Source organism: Dipodomys spectabilis, unplaced genomic scaffold (genome assembly GCF_019054845.1).
Source record: "Dipodomys spectabilis isolate Male_0828 unplaced genomic scaffold, ASM1905484v1 ptg000137l, whole genome shotgun sequence".
NCBI classification, from domain to species: Eukaryota; Metazoa; Chordata; class Mammalia; order Rodentia; family Heteromyidae; genus Dipodomys; species Dipodomys spectabilis.
Window position 1 is genome coordinate 1,651,598 of NW_024870814.1, and position 25,489 is coordinate 1,677,086.

General features: G+C 34.8%; 1 protein-coding gene across 2 annotated transcripts in view; it reads left to right on the top strand.

Moving 5' to 3' along the window:
* Positions 1 to 25,489, top strand: part of Ctnna2 (catenin alpha 2) — a 1,105,512-nt gene that overhangs the window by 126,914 nt on the left and 953,109 nt on the right. The window lies entirely within an intron of this gene.

Consider the following 25,489-nt stretch of genomic DNA (forward strand, 5'->3'; position numbering starts at 1 on the left):
GTTACTTTGACCACTCTAAAACAGTGTTTAGGAATAAATGTATATTCATATTATAGTGTCACAGTTGGCTACAAAATTAATATATAGAAATTATGTGAACAGTAAAAAAAAACAATAAAATTAAAAAGTGCATCTGAAGAAGTATTGTAAAATTGGTGTTCTAATTATGTATACAAATCTGTGTGCTTCTGAGCAGACAGCATGGAAACAGTGCATCTCACTGTGAATTGGAACCAGAGGAATCTTGTTTCTCAGGCATGTTCACATTCCAGAGAAGCAACTGTTTTGCCACAAAGCATAAGACAAGCTAGCATAGGAGTTTAAGGAGTGAAGAAACTCCCAGAGCTGTTAGCAGCTTGTGGCAGAGTGGCTGGCCCAAGTTACAAGGCTGTGCTTCTACATTCTCAGAGCTACTTCACAGAAATATGTGGGATGGTGATCATTGTGTAAATACCCAAACTTGTTGCCTGCTGCCTCTGCCTAGAAGCAGATTTCCCTTCATGTGTGACAAATCCAGTAGAATATATGAAATGGGGCCTTGATTATGTCTTGACACAAGTTAAACTTTATCTTCATTAACATATGGTCTCCCTTATTAGTTTTTGTTGTTATTGTTGAAATGGAATTTGAGTATAGTAGGATTTGACAGCTAATCATTTGTGCTTCAAATAATTTAGAGATTTTTCACATAAGTCCTGGTCCCTCCATACTCAACTGATAATTAACTGATAGAACGTCTGATTGGTTTATTTGGTGTTTGTGTTTGCACATTGAGAAACTGTTACTTTAACATCATGTGTTGAAGGTTTTGATATTTGTCACAAAATATGCTTTTTAATACACATAGTTTGCCTTTGAGCCTTGACACTGGGCCTAATCATAAGGTTGTTATCATAGGCAATGATTAATACTTTACCAAGTAGATTGAATCCCCTTTTTCCATTTCCATAACAGATTTGTTAAAGATAGAACATTTAATATTTTAAGTCATCATCAAGGCCTTATAGAAACCAGCCGAAATTTTTTCCAAGATTGTCTTTTTGGTTATTGTGGGCTTGAACTCTGAGCCTGGGCACTCTTCCTCAGCTCTGTAAGACTAGCACTCTACAACTTGAGCCACAGTAGTTTATTGGTGGTTTATTGGTGATAAGAGTTTCACAAACTTTCCTGTCCTGGCAGGCTTTGAACCGAGATCCTCAGGTCTCAGTCTCCTGAGTAGCTAGGCTTACAGGCATGAACCACTGGTACATGGCCCCAAGATTTTTTTTTCCTATCTCAGAATTATATTTAAAAATAACATTCCAAAATTGGTGATGCTACTTTATCAATCCATTGTGTTTTCTTTTATAGTAAAAACTTTTACTGAAAATGCAAGCATTTATATATTAAAGCATTCTACTTATTTGTTTAATTAATTAATTAAGATTTTAGTGCTAGGTATCATACTTGGGGCCTTGCTTATGCTAGACACGCACTCAACTAACTGGGCTACAACCCTGCTTCTTCAGTACAAAAAAATGTGTTTTAGGCTGAATAGGATTTGTTATATTAAAAAAGCAAATATTCCTGCTGATTTTTCATTTCAGCCATGAAGATCATTAGATTTGTTAGGATATTTTCTGCTCATGTAATTCTTCTCCTCTAGCTTTTAGACACTTTCTGACTTTTTGGACTTTCAACATCTTCCTATGAATTTTCCTAATGTTTTTCCACCTTATAGATTTTTTCATATATATTTACTCCTGTGTTGTAGACAGGAGCCTTTTTTCCCTCTATTTCCCCCTCTTCCCTGATGTGTCTCCTCAGGAACTTCCTGTCAGAATCCCAATGCCTCTTCCCCTTGAAGTTTCCATGAATACCATAAACAACATAAAGAAAACTGGCATACACTTTTCAGCCATTTCATTTTGTTGCCGAAAAGTCAATATTTTTTCCCATTTCTTCCAGAACAAACTTACTCTTTATTTGTTGGCTCTGAGAGACAAGGTCTAACATCTGACCTATTTACCATTTCCAGTTATCCAGTTCCATCTTTTCCATTGTCCCTTTCACTATGCTCCAACAAAAGTGGAGCATACCATAAGTATAATTTTCCGATATATGTTATCTGTAAGATAAATATCTAGAAGTTGTATTTCTCAGGAAAATTTAAATACTTAATAGATTACATAAAACTAACTTCAAAAGTATAGCATCATTTACTTCTCAACTTGTCCTGAGATTGTCTGTGCAGATGAATGAAAATTCCTCAACTTGTGCATTTCTTCTCAACTGGCCATCAATTGTTTATCCTTTATTTTCTTTCCTTTCCTTTTCTCTTTTTTCAGATTGGAAGCACCTTTCTTTGATTTGAATAATTATTTATACATTTAGAAGCACTTGGAATCTTTGACAGTATGGCTTTCAGTACTGCCCTTGGGAGGTGGTTCTAGTGACTACTGGATACTGGCTAAGTTATAATAGTGTGTTGCTGACAGAGAGGGAAAGAAAATTCAGAGATACTTGAGGCTGGGTATTAGATGGCTCACAAACGTGGGTAGTGGGATCAAGATTAATTTACAAATTTCAGTAAAGGAGAATTTGAGTCAGGTGCTAAGAATGATCTTATCTTCTTGATTGAAAGTAAAGGGAGGAGAGACGGCTGAGGCTCACTGGGTATCTGTTTATAGGGATGTATCAGTCCTGTTTTTAATTTCCTGTACTTTGTGATGTTTTGATATCTCAGTCTTTCTAGTGTTAGATCTATCTCGCCCAGAGCTAGCCAATTAATAAAAAAAAAATGAGAAATAACAACTGGGAGTATGTTTGTCACTCTCAGACCAATCAATTCAAAGCCCATAGCTTGTCTGTAGTGCCTGCTTCCTTTCTCAAACTCTCCAATGCCAAGACAATATTTACCCCGCCCTAAAACAGAAACAAAATTAAATAAAATAGTCTGCTAATGCAGCTGCATTGCCACTGACACACAGTAATAAGTATCAACATGTAAATCTGAACTATAAAGAAAATACACATACAAAATAGTTAAAAATCTAGGTGCATACTGGTCCTGATTTTAAAGAAAAAAATTGAATATGCATAATATGAAACATAGAAACAATAATCTGGCATGGACTAAAGCATTAAGAGCAGAATTTGACAGGAAAGTAACACAAGCTATGTTAGTGGGACTGGGGGAGATATCAATGCAAAGGGGAAAATTGAGCAGAGATAGTAACTGAGGATAAATAAGGTTAATGGAGTTTATTTGCATATATGACAATTAAATGAAACCTGTTGACATTGATTTTGAAGATTTTAGACAATAAATGAGAGTATGCAGAGGGTGAGTTTGATCATTGTATACATGTATAAAAATGTCACAATGAAACTCCCCTTGGAAAACTAATGTATGCTAATACAAATAATGAAAAGAATAGAAGATGGATTTGAAATAAGTTTTCCTTTGGCTTAATCTGCATTTAAAACATCGTTCTTTTGATTGTTTCTAACACATTTATAAGATGATTTCTTTGTTGCTTTGTATATCCCTCCCCCACAATATAACCCATTTTCACTGTATTTGATGTTGATATACTTTGTGGAAGGGAAGGGAAAAAACAAATTGTTTAAATAGGGATACAGGTGGACCCATTGCAACAATGAGATGTACAATACATTATGTTGAAAAATGAACTTTACAAATTTGGCTGGGGTGGGGAAGGTGGGGGGAAGGTGGGGGGAAGAGGGAAGGAGGGCAGGGGGAAGAGGGAAGGAGGGCAGGGGGAAGAGGCAGGGGGGAAGGGATGGGAAGGGGAAAACAAAGGAGGAGGCTACAATGCTTGATAAGAAATGTACTCATTACCTTGCCCATGTAATTGTAACCCCCTCGGTACAGTATTTTCACAAAAAATTCCAATTATTAGGAGTACTTTGTATAATTCTAAATAATTTTAAAGGGATGTGACTAAACTTTACTCCTGGGAACATTAGGATATTGATTTTGATGGTGACAGTGGCATCATCATTTCAAGTAGTATATATGTTAAACTATGCATATTATATGTGTGTGTGTGCCTCCAATGTCTTTCTATAATCAAAAAGTAAATAACTAGGCTGAAGATGAAGCTCAGTAGTACACTGCTTGGCCTCTCTCTCTCTCTCTCTCTCTCTCTCTCTCTCTCTCTCACACACACACACACACACACACACACACACACACACAGACAGACAGAAGATTGTCGCCTACCATGAGGAAACTTGGAATCCTACATATTTTACTTTGTGCAGGAATAGATAACAAATACTAAACTATTATGTATTTGGATAAGAATTTTTCTTCATCTTCAAAGAAAACTGGTTGAAATCCTCATTGTGGATTCTAAAACTCAGGGCTCTTTGCTCACAGATCGTGGCTTGTGTATCTTGTGGCAGATTCTGTTTTATCTTCCCTGCTGAACTTTATCAGAACCTCAGTCTTCTGGTGTATTTTCTGTGTTTTCTCTAAGCACAGTCATTTTAGAGGTTTTCCTTTTTTCCTATGTGCTGTGCTTGTAATGACTGCCATACATGTTACTTTCTGATTTTGCTTTAATATGTCTGTTGAATTGACTAATCCTGAATGTAGTCAACCAGCCTTCTAGGTGTGCATAGGAACAGAGTTCTGTATGCTCACCTAGGTGATAGTTATACTCCTTTTGCACATATGAGGTCATTTAAACTTAGTGTACTAGCTGGAGCAATGTTGTCGCCATTCAGCATTAACAAACTGTCACATGATTGCTAATATCTTAGCTTTGTATGCTGATTAATTAGGAATTGTCACATGATAAACCATTGTCCTTTATCCCATGCAAGCATTTTGTGTGGAGGAGGAATTGAGGGTGCTTCTACCTGAAAGGTTTAGAGAACTTAAGTAGATTTTTCTTTTTGTTGTTTATTTATTTATTCATTTTACCTATCTATCTATCTATCTATCTATCTATCTATCTGTCTGTCTGTCTGTCTGTCTGTCTGTCTGTCTGTCTGTCTGTCTGTCTGTCTGTCTATCTATCTATCTATCTATCTCTCTCTCTCTCTCTCTATCTATCTATCTATCTATCTATCTATCTATCTATCTATCTATCTATCTATCTATCTATCTATCTATTTATTTGTGTTGGTCCTGGGACTTGAACTCAGGGCATGGGCATTGCCCCTGAACATTTTTGCTCAAGGTTAGTGCTCTTCAACTTGAGCCACAGCTCCACTTCTGGATTTTGCCAGTTAATTGGAGATCAGAGTCTCACAGTCTTTACTGCTTGGGCTGGCTTCAAATTCGATCTCAGATTTCTGCCTCCTGTATAGCTAGGATTAAAAGCCTGAGCCACCAGTGTCCAGTCTTAACTAGCTTTATTATGGAAATCTACAAGAAATACTGAGTCTCTGAGACATGAAGTTTAAAGTGTTTCTGTGCTTTCTTCTTATCACATAGTATACATTTCAAAGGAGACAAAATAAATGGCTGAAGTCTAAAAGTGGAATAGTTCTTTAATTATCTTCTAGATAATTAATTCTTTCACCTGATCTTACTAAAGCTGGGTTTCATCTTTGCTTTCCTGGTTGATGTTCATGTAATCTCCTGGTTGATATAATTATTCTACATTAATTATGATTTTTTGTTCTTATGGTAAATTTCATTGAGGATAGATTTATATCTCTTGAGTAGTTTTTAGTGGTTACTCACATGTTTTAAGCCTCTGTAATTTTCCTTTTCCTACTATGGACTACTTACAGTATATAATTTCATGCTGGGAAGTGTCACAGTGGCTTCAGCTATGTATTTTATTTCTTTTGAATTCAAAATTCTGATTTAGTTAATTTCAATAAGGTTTTTAAGGGCTTTTTATTAAATCAGAAATTAGAATAATTATAATTTATAAAATGCTGCTTACTTATTAAAAGGGAAGCAAATGAAATCTTAATCATTCTGTAAGAATGCAAATGGAGAGCATTTAACAATTCATTGGTATAAAACAAAATACTGTGTGCAAAGCCAGCATGTATTTTAAAATAGAACTTGGAACGTTATGCTTACATCTAAATAACCCTCCAAACCAGGAAAGTGTAATTAATGAAAACACTCTCTGAAGTAATGATAAATATATGTACTCAATTTTCAATATTTTTACTAATAAGGATCAATAGTGTATCCAATATTTTGCTTCTCACTATTTATCTATTCCAACATATGTTTCTAACATATTTATAAGGTACTAGGTGATTTATTTTTGGTTGCTTTGTATGTCTCTACCCCACGGTATAACCCTTGTTCTCACTGTTGGTAAAATTTGGGGAGGGAAAGGGGAAAAACAAATTGTTTAAATAGGGATACAGGTTGACGCATTGAAACAATGAGATGTACAAGACACTATGTGGAAAAAACGAACTTTACAATTTAGGCGGGGGCCGGGGGTGGGGAGGGGTATGATGGAGGGGGAGAGGTGAGGAGAGTGTAGTTGTGGAGATGGGAGGGAAAGGATGGGAGGGGAAAAACAAAGGAGGAGGCAACAATGCTTGAAAAGAAATGTACTCATTACCTTGATCATGTAGCTGTAACCCCTTGGTATAGTATTTTCACAATAAGAAACTTATTTAAAAAAAAAAAAGAATATAGACCATCCAATACTTTTTTTTCTTTCTTATTATCTTTAGGCCATTGTACAAAAGAGTTTTCATTTAACAATGCAGTTTATAAATACACTATATTGTGATCAGTGTCACCTCTTTCTATATTCTCACACCTTTCCCTATCTTTTCTCAATTTTGTAGGGTATGCCTTGGATTCTTGTCTGAATTTCCCCCCTTTTCTCTTCATTCATCTACCCCTTTACTCTTGACCCCACCTCACCCCTTTAGAGCACCAAGTGCCTTATTTTGCCGAACTTTTTTTCCTTTCTAAGGAATTATACAATTTGCAATCTTCCTTATTCTACTGTATTTCAGTTAATATATTCTTATACACACTCATATCACCCAATATATTTACTTAGGAGTTGGTAAACTCAATCTAGCTTTACACATATAAGGGAAAGCATGGGTCTTTTGTCTCTCTGGGCCTGACTTACTTCACTTAATATATCTTTTTCCAAGTCTCTCCACTCCTGAGCATTTACCCAAAAGCTTACAAACCAGGATCCAGAAAGCCTCCTGTACAACCATGTTTATTGATATACTATTCACTATCACCAAGGTAAGGAGTAAGCTCAGATGTCCCTCAGTGGATAAATGTATCAGAAATGTAGTATATATACACAATATAATTTTATTCATGCATTAGAAATAATGATAGTGTATAATTTGTAAAGAAATACAAGTACATTTGCAGTTTTGTGGGTCTTAGTCTAGTCTCTGCCACTGCTTAGCCTGGCTGTTTCTCATAAAACTGTCATGCCAAGTACAAAAAATAGTAGCTGCATTTCATTACAGCTTCACCATATTGCTTATAGATCCTCTGTCTCTATTCTTGGAGAATCCATGCAAAGCTTTTGCCACTGAAATCAGTAATGTCAGTGAATGAAAGAAAATACTTAAACATAGTTTGCAAACATTGCTTTGTAGTCCTTATAGATGACCAGAAAATAGCCCACAATAATTATACATATTAATATAAACTTACTGGTTCTCATAATAGGTATTGAAAGCAATTGGTTGCAAAGCATTTTCAGTGAAGTGTTGTAATTACTTATTTTCATTTTAAAGGGCATCAAAAGATCAATTGTTTTATTTATTTATTTTTATTATGAAAATACTGTACAGAGGGGTTACAATTACATGGGCAAGATAATGAGTACATTTCTTATCAAGCATTGTAGCCTCCTCCTTTGTTTCCCCTTCCCATCCCTTCCCATCCTCCCCGTCCCCCCCCATCAAAGTTGTAAAGTTCTTTTTCGTCATATGACTTATACTTCTCATTGTTGCAACGGGTCCACCTGTATCCTTATTTAAACGACTTGTTCTTACAGGTTAAAGTTACTTCTATATAATTTCAGATGTAGCAAGTGACTTTCAAGAGTATCATTTCAGCAATTAAGATGTAAAGTTATAACTTGGAATTTGTTTTCTCACCTTTGTGGGTTTTTTTGTTTGTTTGGTTTTTGTTGTATTTCCTTTATTACATCATGGCATTCCCTCAGAAAAATGCATGTTGAAAGGCCTCATGCTTTTCAGTAAGGATTTCTCTGAATTAAGTCCTGCTTTGTTTCCTGGAATGGTTATTTAATTCTGAGCTACTTAAACTGTTGGCATGGAGAATAAATAAAATATGTTTAGCTATACCTCCTATAGTGACTGAAAGAACCACACTCTAATATTTCCTGAGTAACTTTGTTCAAGTGATTTTATTTTCCATCCCTCACAAATAAATTAACTTTTAGAAGTGACTGATTTATTAGTGCCAGTTGTTACTGATCTGTTTATTCAAGAAATAGTAAATACACAGGTTTGTCTTCAAGGACATCAGAACTTTAACGTGAAAGAATGATTAAAATCAAATGTGATTTCTGGGATAACTAGAATATGTTGGAGACAAGCAGAAATGGTCAGATAAGTTGATGTTAAGTGAAATGAAGCCCAGGTTAATGACTCAAAAGTTTTTTATTTCTTGCTATTGTGTCTAACATATTTATAAGATATTTCTTTGTTGCTTTGTATGTCCCTTCCCCATGGTATAACCCCTGTTTTCACTATTTGATGTTGGTAATTTGTGGAGGGGAAGGGAAAAAACAAATTGTTTAAATAGGGATACAGGTGGACCCATTGCAACAATGAGATATACAAGATGTTATGCCAAAAATGAACTTTACAACTTTGGAATGGGGGTGGGTGGGGAGATGGAAAGGGATTGTAAGGAAGAGGCAACAATGCTTGAAAAGAAATGCACTCATTACCTTGCCCATGTAATTGTAACCCTCTGTATGGTATTTTCACAATAAAAAAAAAATCATGTGATTTCTAGACCACTGGAGGGGGAAGCAAATGTGACTATAAACAGATCAAGACATATTGCTGAGTTGAGTCTTAAAGGAGAACTGAGAATGAGGAAAGAAAACGGGACAGAACTTCCCTGCAGAGTGAGTGATGCAATGTAAAGCTTAAAAGGCATGATATAATTTTGGATGTCTAGAGAACAGCTAGCAGTGTGCAAGTCACAAAGATGTAAGGTGAAAGGTAGGTAAATGAGGAACATTGAGTCTGTATATAAGAGGCAGTTAAAACTCACAGTCAATAAGGGTCATCAAACACTTCAATAGTAGGGACAATGGTAATAATTGACCATTGAATTTTAAAATAACTGTTGGTAGAATAAGAAGGAGTGAAAGGAGGATAAGACTGAAACTGAGTTGAAGATGACATCAAACAGCAGTAATCCAGGTGCTCTAAAGGCATGAAATTACTGAGTCTGAAGCTAACACCAGCATAAAGAATGCAAACCCTATCTCAAAAATAAAACAAAAGAGCTAAGGCACAAGTGCTCAAGTGACAGGATGCTTACTATTCACAGTAGTGAATGCTTACTTTTCACAGATAGTATGACTATAAGAGAGAGTTCAAAGCCGGGCACTGATGTTGGTATAATTTGTGGAGGGGAAGGGAAAAAACAAATTGTTTAAATAGGGATACAGGTGGACCCATTGCAACAATGAGAAGTACTAGATGTTATGTTGAACAAAGAACTTTACAACATTGATGGGGGGGAGGGGGAAATTGGGAGGGATGAGGGGATGGAGGGCGGGGCAGAGAGGGGATGGGAGGGCAGGGATGAGAAGGGGAAACAAAGGAGGAAGCAACAATGCTTGATAAGAAATGTACTTACCTTGCTCATGTAATTGTAACCCCTCTGTTCGGCATTTTCACAATTAAAAAACTACTTATTAATATTAAAAAAAGCCAGGCACTAGTGGCTCACATCTGTAATCCTTGCTACTCAGGAGGCTGAGATTTGAGGATCATGGTTCAAAGCCAGCCTGGGCAAGAAAGGCTGTGAGACACTTATCTCCAATAAACCACTCAGAAAACCAGTGCTGTGGTTCAAGTGATAGAGTACTAGCCTTGAGTGGAAGAGCTGAAGGACAGCACCCAGGCCCAGAGTTCAAGCCTGACCAAAAAATAAAAAGAGAGAGAGAGATAATTGAATAAGAAAGAAGTGAGGAGATTCCTGATGAAAACAAAGGAATAGAAGAAAGAAAAAAAGAAACATTCTATAGTATATAGAAATAGGATTCATGGTTTTTGACCACCTTTTATGTGTAGGAGGTGAGACAAAAGAAAAGAATCAAAGACAACTCTTGCATTACTAACAGGTCATTATAAATAATGGTTGTGCTTAGTGACATATGACTACAGACTTAGGACCCATGTTGGAGGAGTTCAGTTTTAAGTACAAACATTTTGAAATAAATTATTTTATACAGGAGGCTGACTGGAATTCCAGGAAGAATTCTGAGCTAGAGAAATAGATTTGGGAAAATTGAGTATCACATAGACCGTTGACAGGAATAAGGTCAATCAGGCATTGCCTGAAGAACAGAGATCAAAGAAGACAATGACAGGTTTCTAAAATACACTTCAAACTCAAAAAATTAAATCCGCCAACAACAAATCCTCAAAGAAGCAATGGCCCAATTAATAAGTGGGCTAAAGACTTAAAGCCCTAGTAACTTATTCTTTCTGAATCTCACCAGCACTTAACAACATCTAAACACACAAAAGGAAATATTTATTACTATTGTTTTGATTTGCATTTCTTTTATGGCTAGAGAAGTTGAGCATTTCTTTATATGTCTATTGGCCATTCTTATTTCCTCTTCAGAGAAGTCTCTCTTTAGCCCACTTATTAATTAGACAGTTGTTTCTTTGAGGATTTCTACAAATTCAGTGCCCCCCTACTAGTTATACAGATCATTCCAACATATTGTCTTGTGAGTATTACTGTTGCATTGGTTCTCCCTTTGTCCTTTGTCTTACTATTTTGTTGTTCCCCTTCCCTTCCCTAGTTCAGATAAACGTATATAAAATACTCAGGGCAACAAAATTGAATGCAGTGACAACAGGGGAGAAAACGCTGGGGGGGGCAATGGAGGGGAGGGAAAGAGGGAGAAAAACGACAGAAGGGTAACAAGTTAGACAAGAAATGTAATCACTACCTTACTTATGTAACTGTAACCACCATGACAATCTTTTTTAAAGACAATGACAATAGGAAAAGGGCAATAAAAAGGCATGCATATAGAAAAAGAGGCAATAAAGAGGACTAAGAATAAGTTGTTGAGAAGATAAAACCAGGAAAACTTAGTGTCGTTAAAACCAAGGTCAAACCAAATTGTTTAAATACTCTTATGATGATGTTAAATATTAATAGCTGAAAAAGGGTCCTGGATATGCTGAGATAATATATTTATTTTTATTTGGATAAAGAATGTGTAATCATTACATAAGTTGTATGAGTATATATAAATATATGATGAAAAGTATATATAATTATGTATAATTTGTCACTCTAAATCCCAGCACCCTGCCTAAATAGTGTTAAAGTTTGATATATGTATATTCCCAGAGTTCTATATGCAAATATATTCTCAGGATCAACATGTATATAACTATATATATCAAAATGAGTTCATACTAAAAAATATGGATGCTGCATGAATTTGCTTGTTATCCTTGCCCAGAGACGATGATAATCTTCCCTACATCTTTCTATTTTGGTATGCAAGAAAGTGAGCCACATGTTTTTCATTGAATTAAGCAACTCAGGAATCACTTGTAATTTTACAAGGCTAATTTCAGTAAAATTGTAAGGGCAAAAAATGATTGTTATGGGATGGGAAATGCAGAGGTAGGGTAGGAATGGGACAATCCTTATAGATTAGCCTTTCAACAGGTTAGGCTATGAAGGGGAAGAGAAGTATATAATTCCTAAAGATAAATAGGAGAGGGACATTTTACATGTGTTTTAATTTATTAGTGTGACAAGACTTTCCACTCGATAGAGCCAGAGGTTACAGAGAAACAAGTAGGTTGCTGAGGTAAGGCCTTAGAATTCAGAAAAGGAAGGCAAAGGAAAGAAGAAACAAAATCTTTCTCCTAATAAATCAAATGGGAAGGAGGTGATTAAGATGCTGACATGTTTGCAGATGTATCATCTGAGGTGATTATGAGCACATCAGAATGAAGATGCCTTTTACCCACATGTATTGAGTTACTTGATGAGGTGTTTTTTACCTTTTGTGACCTTGGGAAAAAATAAAGCACTTTTATATTACAAGTTAACTTTTTCCATGTAACAATAACGCATAATAGTAAGTTTAGTCTTCTCTGACAAATTGAAAGGTCAGAAATAATCAGCAAACACTTTAGTCACTGTAAATAACATTTTGGAGTTTATTATCTAGATATTTGTGTGGAGCTAGTTGAAGCTTTTTTTCTTCCTAAGACTTACTACCTTGGATACATTCAACATATTTAGGAAGTTCGTTATATGTTGGAAAAGACTTCCCAAATTAGAACAAATTTTGGTTGAATTCCATTAACCTTGAAAGGTCACTTAACATCCTTGCATTTTAAAAGCTCTCTTTCAGCAAAACTGGGATATTATCAAATTGACCTCAGAGTCCTGGAAGATACCAACCATAATGTAGTTTATGTAAAGTGTTTGAAATAGCATCTATTAGTGACCTACTGCACTAATACATTGTATCCATGTTGTCGCTCAGAGATACAGCACAATTTGATGGCAAGAACATGAACCTGTTATTAATGCTAATAAATGTTGGCTATTGAATAGGAAACTCCAAGGAAGTATGTTTTCAAATTTAACTAACATGAATTCAGTGTAAAGGATTATACTTCCTCAGATCATACAGGACTATCAGAGCATAGATTGCATTTCTGAAATGCCATGCTATAGTTTAGTTTTGTATTTGCAATAGTAATTCATCACCTGAGGGTTTTTTAAAAGCTCATATGCACTTAGTTAAAACTCACAAAAGGAAATATCTGTTACTGTTTTTCTTTGTTATATATGGCGTTACCAACAAAATTAGAAATGTAATTTGCCAAAGGACATATATGCTGACTCCAGCAGATATTGAAATATCAATCCTTACTGTAAAAGATTTGTAAGCAAATATAATTGCCTCGATGTTTTATGACCTTTCAAATACTATAATTCAATTGAAAGAGAGCAATGATAGCACAATATGGTGAATTATTTCCCATTTATTGTAGTGGTTGCAATATGAATAGCAGTACCTGTTGACATTCAGTCCAATGCATAAAGCAGGGAATATTAGACTTAAGTTGTTTATGAGTTTCTGCAATCTGATTCCTTAATAAGTCACCAGTGCATGTGTGGATTTTAAAATGCACTATAATAATCCAGTTGAGCTTGCTTGAAAAATACAAGTTCCTAGGTTCCAATTAAATATGTTTATAACTACTTCACTATTTAAAGTAGTTCTGGATACATTTCTATATTTATATTATATTATAATTTCTTTGTCTTGTTGGCTCATCTCCATTCTGGAGTTTTCCAATGCCTTTTGAAAATAGTTTCACCTGCTTATTTTGAGCAATTTTAACTAGGTTTAATTCAAGAACATTTATTATTTACCATTGTGCTGTTGAACAAACTATTCAATATGGCTCCGTCAAGACAATGAAAACTTGGAGGAACCCTAATTACTTCCTAATCTAAATGACCTATTTAAATGGAAGATTATGATAGTCACAGCTGTGCCCACCCCCAGCTAAACCCACCCTCTAAGCTCTCCTCTCATGAGGAGTGGCTTCTGTTATTACCCATGCTAGAACAGAAAAAATCTCAATCACAATTAACAAGTAAAATTACTTTGATGTTATCCACAACTCTATCTGATGGCTGTGCACACTGTGGCTAGTTAGCATGTATGCCTTGAATTTATGAAGGGTGCACAGATGAAGGACTGGAATAATGGACAGAAGACTTCATAGTTTGTAACTATGCTACGCATTGTTATAATGGAGTCATTCTAGGGAGAAAACTATTTGGAGTGGTGAATTTGTATTTGTGTCTGATAAGTATCACTGTTTCTGATAAGTGCCATCTATATATGTTACATAAAAGTCTAACATCTTCTTTCATCATGAAATAATTGACCTTTTAAATAATTTTTGTTATATATGTATTTGTTTATAAAGTAGTTATGAGACTTGACAGCAGAAAACAAGTTCATGTGTGCCCATATATTTTTACTATATACTCCTCACAGGCAGAGACTGTCCTTGAATATGTTAGAGAGGACAATCTAATGTGAAGCAGAGAGGACAATACAAGACAACTTGTGTTTTAGATGTTATCATCCTAAGTGCTGGTGAGATTCAGAAAGAATAAGTTACTAGGACTTTTGTGAACATTATCAAAGCAGATGAGATCTGAAACACATCTGAAAACAAAAGGGAGGTTTTGGCAAGGACAAGAAGAATTTCTAAGAGATACTGGGAGCTAATCTGCAGAGTTTGAATAATCCTTTTCCCTCTGAGAAACTCTGTAGTGAGTCAAATGTCAAAGCAGAATTTACTAAATTGCTGAAAGTTCTTAGATTATCTTTTGCCTGAACCAAGGAGTCAAGTTTTTAAGCAAAAATAAACAAATGATCTAGTCTGAATAAATACTGAAATACATACACATATATACACACACATACACATACACGTACACATATATGTGTGTATATATACCTGAATATGTAAATTATGTTTTCTAAACATTATCAAGTTATCAATTGTCTTCAGTCTCTCTCATAATTACTGAATTTATGTAAGATATATGAAGAACTATTATCTCTTGGAAATAAACATCAAAATAAACAGGTTAAAAGAGTTGACACTAGAAAAATAAATAGGGCAATTTAAATTACCTTTCTTATCTGCATACTTAATCAAATATTTATAAAACTTCTAACAAAGTATTAAGCATTTTCTAAAGATGATTTAAAAAATAATTTGTGTTACAGTGAAATAGAGGATTATATTACACTAATGCCCATTTCTTTGTGAAGTAATTATGTGAAGCATTACAATCTTCTCTTATTGACTAAATGAAGTTATGATTTAGGGATTGTGAAAAGGATATAGCATGAGGATATCAGTATTTGGATACTGGAGTGTGAGACTGCAAATTGAGGTCACATAAGTACTTAGCACAGAGATGCAGGTTATTTTTGTATAATGTGGCAGAAATCTAGTTGGATCTAAGGATTTATGGTAAAGATGATCCAATAGCCCAGAATTATAAAGTGGAATATCAGCTTGGTTGTGAAGACCAAGTAGGACTTTTTGGAGAAGAGACTAAGCCATCATTTCAGTTACCTAGGAAAAGAACATTTAGCATAATTAGTTTGGACTAGATTTTTCAGTGAGACTGATGATATGGAGGAGAGTTGGTGTCTATTTTCCTGTATTCTGAAAATGAAATGTTGAGATTATAGCAGTAGATTAACATTATATAATCACTGCATATGGAATTGTATTTTCCAGAAGGTTAGAGAGATAGTGAGTAGGTTAATTATGAAAGACAACAGTTTCCTGCTAAATATGTTAGCTGTAATACTAGCAGTTCTGATTTTGGGTTTTTGTGGTATATTAGCCAAATCTCAATTGAAGGATACATAAGGATACATTCCTATAGTTCATCCACCAACTCAGACCATCTCCACACAGAAAATATCTCCAGGAAGAATGCCAAATACCCTTTCTTAACTCTGTTTAGATCTGATACCAATGTAGCGGAGTCTTTTCAGGATGCATTTGATTGTGCTATGACCTCAACTACAGAAAAAGATTCACTTCAATCTATCATTTGAGTATAAGTATATATATATAATATACATAAATATAATATACATATACATATATATTCGCATATCTAGATATTAAATTTAAATTATATTTTATAATCTCTAAATAACAGAGAAGTTACAATTAATAAGTACAATTAAAAAGAAAATAGAGCAATGCCATACTTTATTGAAATACATTTCATTTAGAAACCAGAAACTTGTTAGGAAATTAGAAAAACATCCAGGTTGGCAATACATAATGTCTGTAAGTACTTATTCTCTGTATGTACTTATTCTCTGTAAGTATTCCCAGCCTGGATGTCACAGACATTTACATCAAATAGAAAGAAAACTGGGATTTAGGAGTGTATTGATTTTATGATTCCAACATGAATTTAAATAAAATTATAAATGCAGCAAAATCCATTAAATTAAATTGACAATCACTTTCATTTTCAATTTTGTATTACTGAGTTTCTCTTAGTATACTAAGTATAATTCTATTAAGTTGGCACATAGTTTTAATTTTAATTAGTATGCTATTCTACTATTCTAAGTATAAAAACCTATTTTAGCAAAATATGAACGTACTTATTTCTTTTTGATTAGTAAACTCAAGAGTATATATTACTAGTCTCAGTTTGTCACTTAGAAAATGTTGAGGTGTGTAATTTACTCCTTTTTGCTTGCTTTCTATTACTTTATAAAATGTATTGGATATATTTCCTTTTTTAATTTACTTTTGTTTTGCTGTAAGGGTGAGGTCTAGACAGGTTACAGTTACATAAGTAAAGTAAATTGAGTACATTTCTTGTCGAACATTGTTATTCCCTCCCTCATTTTTCTCCCACTTTCCTTTCCCACTCTCTCTGTTTCCCCTTCCTATCACCCCCTGCCAAGTCATAGAGTTCATTTCCAACCTAGCATCTTGTGGTACCACTGTTGCATTAGTTTGCCCTTTGTCCTTTGTTTCTCCCTTTTGTCATTCCCCTTCTCATACCCAAATCAGGTAAACATATATAGAAGACACAGGTACCAGAATCAAACACAGTGACTACAGGTGATAAACCAAAGGAAAAAGAAAAAAAATCAGAGTATATTTAAAAACAACAACCTCAACAACAAAGAAAACCCTTGTTCCATATGTTGAAATTCATTTTGATTAACATCATTTTATATGACACTATGGACATACCATTGAGCTATTGTGATCCTCTGCTAGGGCAGTCCTAGACATATACTAATTGCTACAAATGTGGAAAAAAAATGGAGCCTATGTTTCTTTGGCTCTGCCTTTCTTCACTTAGTATGGTTTTTTCCCCCAAGTCTTTTCATTTCCTTACAAACAGGGTGATGTCATTCTTTCTTATGGAAGCATGGAATTCCATTGTGTATATAGACCACATTTTCTTGATACATTCATCTCCTGAGGGGCATCTGGGTTGGTTCCTATCTTGGCTATGATAAATAATGCTGCAATGAACATAGTTATGCGGGTAGATGTAGTGTAGCCTTGTTTGCGACCATTTGGGTAAATGTCCAGCAGTGAGTTACTGTATCATAGTCTTTTGAGGAAGCTCCAAACTGCCTTCTATAGTGGTTGTACCATTTTACATTCCCACCAACAGTGTAGTAGCATTACTTTTGGCCATATCCCCACCAGCACTTACTATTATTTGTTTTCTTGATAAAGTCCATTCTAACAGGGGTGAAGTGGGATCTTAATGTGGTTTTTTATTTATATTTCTCTTATGGACAGTGATGTTGAACATTTCCTCATGTGTCTATTGGCTATTATTATTTCTCTCCAGAGATGTCTCTTTTTCATTCTTTAGCCTACTTATTAATGGAGTGGTTGTTTCTTTAAGGATTTTTTATTGGGGAGTTTAATTTTTTGAGCTCTATGTATATTTTTGATATAAGGCCCTTGTCTTTGTGAAGCTGGTGAAGATCTTAATATGATCCCATTTATCCAGCATTTCTTTGATCTGTGGTGTTTCTTGTTCGTTATTTAGGAAGTTCCAACCTATGTCTAGGATGAAATTTTCTCCTTGAGTTTCTTTTTAGAAAGAGAAGAAAGAAGCTCTGAAAAAGATATTTAACATGCTTTTTTAAATTATTAAGGCATTTCTTAGCATGGATTTATACTTAGGCATATAATTTTTCTATAGCCCTTTCAAATCATTAGTGTGATAATTTTGCTCAGTGCAGCAAATGAGCATTTTTTTTTTCAGAAGTATGGATTTGCCATAAACCAGAGGTCTTGCAAATACTAAAATACTTGGAAAGTGTTAAATGTCACATTAACAATGGCAGAAAACCCTTTACTTAAAAGGACAAAAACTAGTTGGAAATTGCATTATCACTTCCATTTTGAATAAAAATAGTGACAGATCCTGTAATTGTAGCACTGACTTGCATCTTGGGTCATCTCTCAGTTCACTGAGCCAGAGCACTGGATGGCTATTATGGAAAGCAAAGTAGCAGATGATACAGTGGCTCTTAACAGTCAAAGAAAGAGGACATGAGTTTAAAATGAAAGAGCTAAAGGAGGAAAGTAAGAAGCAGATATTCCCATAGTTTATCCACTAACCCAGACAATCTCCACACAAAAAATATTTCCATGAATGCCAAACCACCTTTTCTTATCTCGTTTAGACCTGGTACCAGTGTAGCAGAGTCTTGCCAGTGTGTATAAGGATGCATTTTATTGTGCTATGACCTCAACTACAGAAAAAGTTTCACTTCAGTCTAGCATTTAGGTATGACAAGTATGAGTGTGTGTGTGTGTGTGTGTGTGTGTGTGTGTGTGTGTGTGTGCATATATGTGTGTGTGTACTTTATTTTATGGTCTCTAACTAACAGAGGAGTTACAAATACTGTCCCTATGATCTCCAGAATGATCATCTATATGTTCCTGATCAATGCTCACTTTGTGTCATGAATGATAAAAGTTGATGATTGCATAGTGCTTCTCAAAATGTGGCTTCTCACTATGAGCAGCAGTATCATTTGACCTAGTGAGTCAGATATTCTGGGTCATGTTTGTCACATCAGATTCACCCAGATAATTAGTAACCTCAATTGCATCTGCAAATTCCCATTTATCATGATTATATAATATATTCATGAGCAGACAATGTCATGGGGATAAAGTATTTTTCTACTGATAATTCATAATATAGTCTTCTGAATTTTTCTAGGGCTTGGTGTTGCACACTAGTTTTCTCAACATTATAGCCAACATCCCCATTCACCAGCCAAGACAAAGTTTTGGGGAAATTGGACTGTTGTTTTAGATCACCTAATTTTGGGTCTCCCTTATCTAATCTAGCAGGATATTTTTTTATTGTTTTCTTTCTTCTCTGATTTTCTGCAGGAGATATTGACTCTAGTTACTCTTTAAATTCTTCCTATATTTCTACATTCTTCCCTTGACTCAGAAATGCTATGGTGTAACAAATCCATCCATCTCACAGATTTTTCTAGGAGCAGTAAGCCATAGTCTTGACAGCATAGATTCTGAAGTCAAAACACTAGTTGCAAATATTTATAACCATAGGGAACTTAAGAAATCTTGTTAAGAAATTGTTTCCTCCCTCAATTCCCCTATTTATATACATTACACAATAATACCCAAATCTCATTGTTATTATATTCTTAATGGAAAAAAGGTAAAGCTCACATTGACCAGACTTGGTTCTTGATTTACTTAAAATTTTTCTGTTTTATTTATCTTCCTTTAGCAATAAATCTCTTTTGTGTTTTCAAGGCATCTTGTCTTATGATCTCTCTAGTGGCACACTTATCCAGATACATCTAGTGACAAGGGTGATAGTCATGTAGATGATATTGCAAAGAAGAAAATTTATTGCTTTTGCATATAAAGTGAATCCACTTATTTTAGATGAAAATGAGTGCTAAGGTTGTGACATATGTGTTTTGCAAATAGTGAAACTTGAACTAGGTAACTGATTCAAATGCATAGAATAGAGATAGGTGGGATATTTCCACACCTATTGAGGTTAGTTGCTTCTAGTTACTAGCTTTTGCTAATTTGCCTGTCAATGAAGATAGCCCATCATATAAGACCCCGGGGAGTTTATCAGCACTACACAGAAAGATTTGTGGTTAGATTCAACAGCTGTAGCCTTTTAGACAGAGCAGGTTTGAGAGGCCTTCTTAGTAACTCAAATGCATCCTAGACAATAGATTACAAAAGAATATTAGTAGAGAGTGGTCTCAGAAAGGTGAGGCAAAAGATAGTAGAGAACTTTTCCAGGAAATTTTGAAAAGAACCATCTGCAGTAATGGATACACAGCTCTACTATATTTGGCCCTTGAAAGAGATCAAGGGCTAAATACATTGTGCGGTAATCAGCTTCAGAGACTATCCAAGCACACGAGGCCCTTGAACTGCTTGGCTCTTGGATGCTTGAAAGGGAATTCCTTCCACTGACTTCTCTTTTTTGTTATGCTCTGTCTTTATGCTATGACTGGATAATGGCTACTGGTGTCCTGGACTATGCCTCTTTACCACCACAGGTAGAGGATTACTTAGGTACACTTCTTTCTTAGCTTTCATGACATCCAACTTTCAAGAGGAATATCTCAGAGATGAAATACATATCTAAGAGCTTTATCTTGATCTTATAAAGCTGATCTTTTATAAGAAAAAAGTTAACTCTTACCTGTGTTATGCAGAGTTTTGTGCTTCATTCTTTACAGGTGCCTAGTCTGTTTTCTAAGTCACCCTATGAAATAATATAGAATTTCATCCAGTTAAAATCAATGAAGGAATGTTTTTAGTTTTTTATTTTAAATTCTGATGTGGGTAAAACAAACTGCATTATGTGAACTATTAGTAGTTTAAGACTAGATATGTTTCATGCTTGGAAAGGGAAGGGCTGTGTGAATATGCATTTCTTTGACTCTCTTGTCTTCCTGCTCTAGTAAATTTGGTTTTCCACACCTTTGTGTATAAAGCTATGTCTCTATGTTTTGTTTTTTGTTTTGATAGAGTTCTCCTTATAGATTTCTTTCTCTTTTATGAGATGCTTTTCCTTCTAGTAATCAAGAAAATACACTTGAATTTGTAAGATTGATATTAATAAGGTAATATTTCTAAAACCATAATCATCCTTATTATGTGTGAAGTTATTTATTACAATGTCCATATAAATGCATATTATAATTTTTGTGTTAATAACATAAGACTAAGGAAAGGTCAATTATTTGTATTGAATGTCTCTGTATTTCCATAGAAGTTTCTCATCTTTAACGAAGCTCAGCATGTGACTTGAAGATAAAATATTCCACAGCAGTAATTTAAAGGGAATCTTAGACATCAAAATCTCGGGGAGTGGAAGTATAGGAAAATTTAGTCATAATATTTGATGTCCATGTGTAAAGTTGAAGTAACGCAATTGAGGGCATGCTTGGGATTGGGAGATATGAGGATTATGGAAGGGATGACATATATCAAGATCGCAGCATTATTCATTATAGCTAAGATATGGAACCAACCCAGCTGCCCTCAGTAGATGATGGATCAAGAAAACGTAGTATATATTTACAATGAAATTCTATGCCTCCATCAGAAAGCATGACATTGCCCCATTTGTTAGGAAATGGAAAGACTTGGAAAAAATATATTAAGTGAAGTAAGCCAGACCCAAGGAAACATACATTCCATGGTTTCCCTTATTTGCAATAACTAGTATACATCTAGGATAATCTTATCAGTCAAGCAGAAAAGGTCAAATAACCATATAAAATGATGGTAAGTGAAATGAACCCCAAGAAATGGACATAAGAGTTTTTTTTCTTTGTTGCAGTTGCTTTTAATGTACTATGTGATTTTTTTGTTTCTTTGGTATGTTCTTTAACGTATGGTATAACCTCTCTTGTCATTGTATTTGATTCTGGTGCCCTGCATCTTGTATATACATTTTTCTAATTTGGGGAGGGGAAGGGAAATAACAAAATGCTAAAACAAGGATACAAGTTGACCCATTGTAACAATGAGACCTACATGACACTATGTTGAAAACAAGCTTCATAATTTGGGGAGGGGGGAGGTGAGAGGAGTTGGGAAGGTGGGGAGGGAAGGGATAGTAGGGGAAAAACAAAGAAGGGAGTAGCAATAGGAAATGTACTCATTACCTGGCTCATGTAACTGTAACCCCTCTCTGCAGTATTTTTACAATGAAAATATATTCAAAAAGATGCACTGTACTCATAAACTGATAGGCTGAATCAAAACCTCTGTGCAATTACTTAAAGATAAAAAAGTGCATTAAAAAGTTTAAAAATATTATTCAAAAATTAAAATTCTTGGGTTTGATGGTAGGGATTTGGGGACCCACTTCTTCCCTTTGCAAATATGGAAGTAAGACAAATGCTGAAAAGAGAAAGAATTACTAGTTTCAGTCCCAAATGTAAAGCACAAAGAGCATGGCTGTGTAAAAAAGCACTTTTTTCTGCTTTTAAGTTTTGATGAGTAGCTTTCTCCCTATATCAGATTCATGGGAACATTCCATTTCCCTCCTTTTCCAGTGAATATTGTCTCTGTCACAAGGAATGACTGAGATTTATACTCACAGGAATCAATTAACTTGAGTGATTCGTGAAATATCTCTTACTCTTTCACTTTTAGATTTATAACACTTAGATAGGGCTCCTTGCTCTGACTAACTCATTCTTTAGCTCCTAGATTACTTGTAGTTTTGTTCAGGACTATTACTCATTTCTGTTTGAAGCACAGAATGCCAGATTAGTGTCTCTGCTGTGACTATGCCAGAATTTTTGGTTCTCTGACATTCTTGAGTGTCATTTTTTAGAATATGTATATTGAGGTATTCATAAAAGAATGTAACTTCTTGATCCACCAGCTTATATAAACTAGCATGCTCAATATGCAATGAAAGCCTCTGCTGGACCTTGATACCATATAAAAACCACTTCACTACTAGTTATCCAGTGTTTCTACAAGACTTACTTGTCCATCTCCACTGCTATTGAACTCATTATTCCAACAGAGTTGGAAAACTATACACAGAAACCTTCCCACGAAACTTGCAGTGCTGGACTAGGAACATTTACAAGAGTCTACAATAGGATGAATATATCACAGTGCATACAGGATACTTCTGGCGTCTTCAGCCTCTCACAGCATGAGGTGTATTGCCCAGAGAAGAATCACAGGCTTGTCAGAGCTACTTGTGGCAGTTGGTTATGTATGGGGATATGTAAAAATTGTTTTTAGTGTTTTGAGGACCGGCAGCATGTCAGTGCCAATGATTGTTGTTATAAAAGAACAGAAATTGGCCTGTATAGATTGCCGTACTTAGATTATTTTAAACATGACATTTGGAGATAGTCAAAATGGCAGCACACTGTGTATCCTGCCTTTTCTCTTTTTCTTTCTCTTGTCCCCACCCCTTTTTCATTTTCTGCAGCAAATTACTTGGGTTTTTCATTGAAAGATTAACTGTTCAATAACTAGTAAAGAAGCACTTTGCTACCAGTGCCTATTGTGATAGACTTTCTTTGTAGTATTAATTCTAACAGAAAAATTCATCTGTATTGATTTCAAAGATAGAATTGAGTGGGGACATTGATTCAAAAGAAAAGAATAGCCATGAATACTTTGATTTATGGTGGTATTAAGACAAAAAATTCACATTCAGTTTTTACAAGCTGACGTTGCTTGTGTAGTGGTTAAATGTCAAAATATATTCAGCAATTTCTTGATGAGAAACACAGTCCTGATGGAATGTATAATTTATTTTTTCAAGTTAGGGTCATATTTCATGCTTGCTAAATGGAAGGCTGGGGAGGCTGGTACCTGTTGGCACTGATTCTGAGTTAAGAAACAATTGCATCAAAATGAGCTAAATGACATGACTAGATAGTAAATCTATGGATACCTATTTAAATGCATCAAGTAATCAGTATATATAGATGGCTACAACAAAAATTTAAGAACCATGGAAACCTAATTTGCAAAACATTTTTCTTGCCTAAGAGAATTAAAATTCTGTTGTCCCAACATTATTTCCACTGGTCAGTAGTGATGGCAGGTATCCTGCACTTGGTGATCATGATAGGTATACTTTGCATCATGGTTATTCATGGTATTCTTTGCTGATTTTCTCCACACTGTTTTTGTTGTTATTATTGTTGATTTTGTTTCTTTCAATTCAGGAAAGTCATTGCAATTGCTTGACTTCTTTGTTCATGGGGCTTTACAACTTGAATGAGATGTCCAGCCTGGCTTTTTGCTAGTAATTTTGTAGATAGAATCATTGGACTTTGATTCATGGGCTAGCTTGAAACTAGGATCCTCTGGATCTCAGACTCCTGAGAAGCAAGGACTAGAGGCTCAATTCCCCCATGCTTCCCTCTCTATTTATGCATAAACACATACATGTGATACATATACAACATATATCACACTGAAGCATAAATAGCTTCTTGCATATTTAAATGTCTGGAATTTTAAGCTATAAATTATGTAAGAACCAGACTCAATGTTTTACCAGAAGATAGCACATAAATATATGTACTAAATGCTTCATGTCACTATTCTAATTGTAATTGTGCTTTTTCTTACTTTTCACATGCATATTTAAGGTATTTCAGTGTTTATTTTGTAAAATTATTATGCTTCATGCTTTTATTTATTTATTTACTTACGTACTTATTTTTGTGCTGTTTCTGAGGCTGGAGCTCAGGGCTTTGTCATTTTATTTGGCTTTTTCAGTCAACTCTGGTTTCTATCACTAGAGCCACACCTCTACCTACAACTTTTTCCTGGTTAATTGGAGATAAGCACCTCACAGATTTTTCTCCCTAGCTGGCTTCAAACCTCAATTCTCAGATTTCCACCCTAATGACTAGGATTTTAGGTGTAAGCCACAGATGTCCAGGTTTTATTGTGACTTTTTGAGCTATACTTCACATACTAAACACTTCATTCACTTAAGAGAACTGAAAACACACCCTTGAAATTGTGAGCAAATGTTCATTACAACATCATTCATGATAACCCAAAAGTAGAAATCATGTAAAATGTCAATGAACAAACTATCCATGTCTACCCATCTTATAACATACCTAGCCATGAAAGGAATGTAATATTACCACTTTGTACAACATAGTGAACCCTAAAATATATGATAAGTGAAATAGATCAGATATAGAAACCTACCTGCATGGTTGCATGTATATGAAGTGTACAGAATAGGTTAAAATTATTCAGCTATAAAATTGATTTGTTTTGCCTCAAACAGAGATGGGACAGTTAGAGGCTGCTGTTGAGAGGACCTAGAGTTTATTTTAGGGCTGAAGAAAATGTTCTAGACTTGATTGCTGATCAGTATGTTCTGTGAACATACTGAAAAACCCCTGAATTATACACGTTAAGTGGATGAATAAATTTACCCCTCCAACATATTCCCGATCCTTTCCTATCCTCTCTGGTTTTTTCTCTGATTACAGCATTCTACCCTTCCACGTAAGGGATCTCGTTTTGCCATCTGTAACATGACATGGTTGGATCAAACATATAATCCGCAAACAAGTTGCAAGTTTTAGTGATTTATTCATTGGAACACCTATGCTATTTGGTTTACTTTTGTAAACATTAT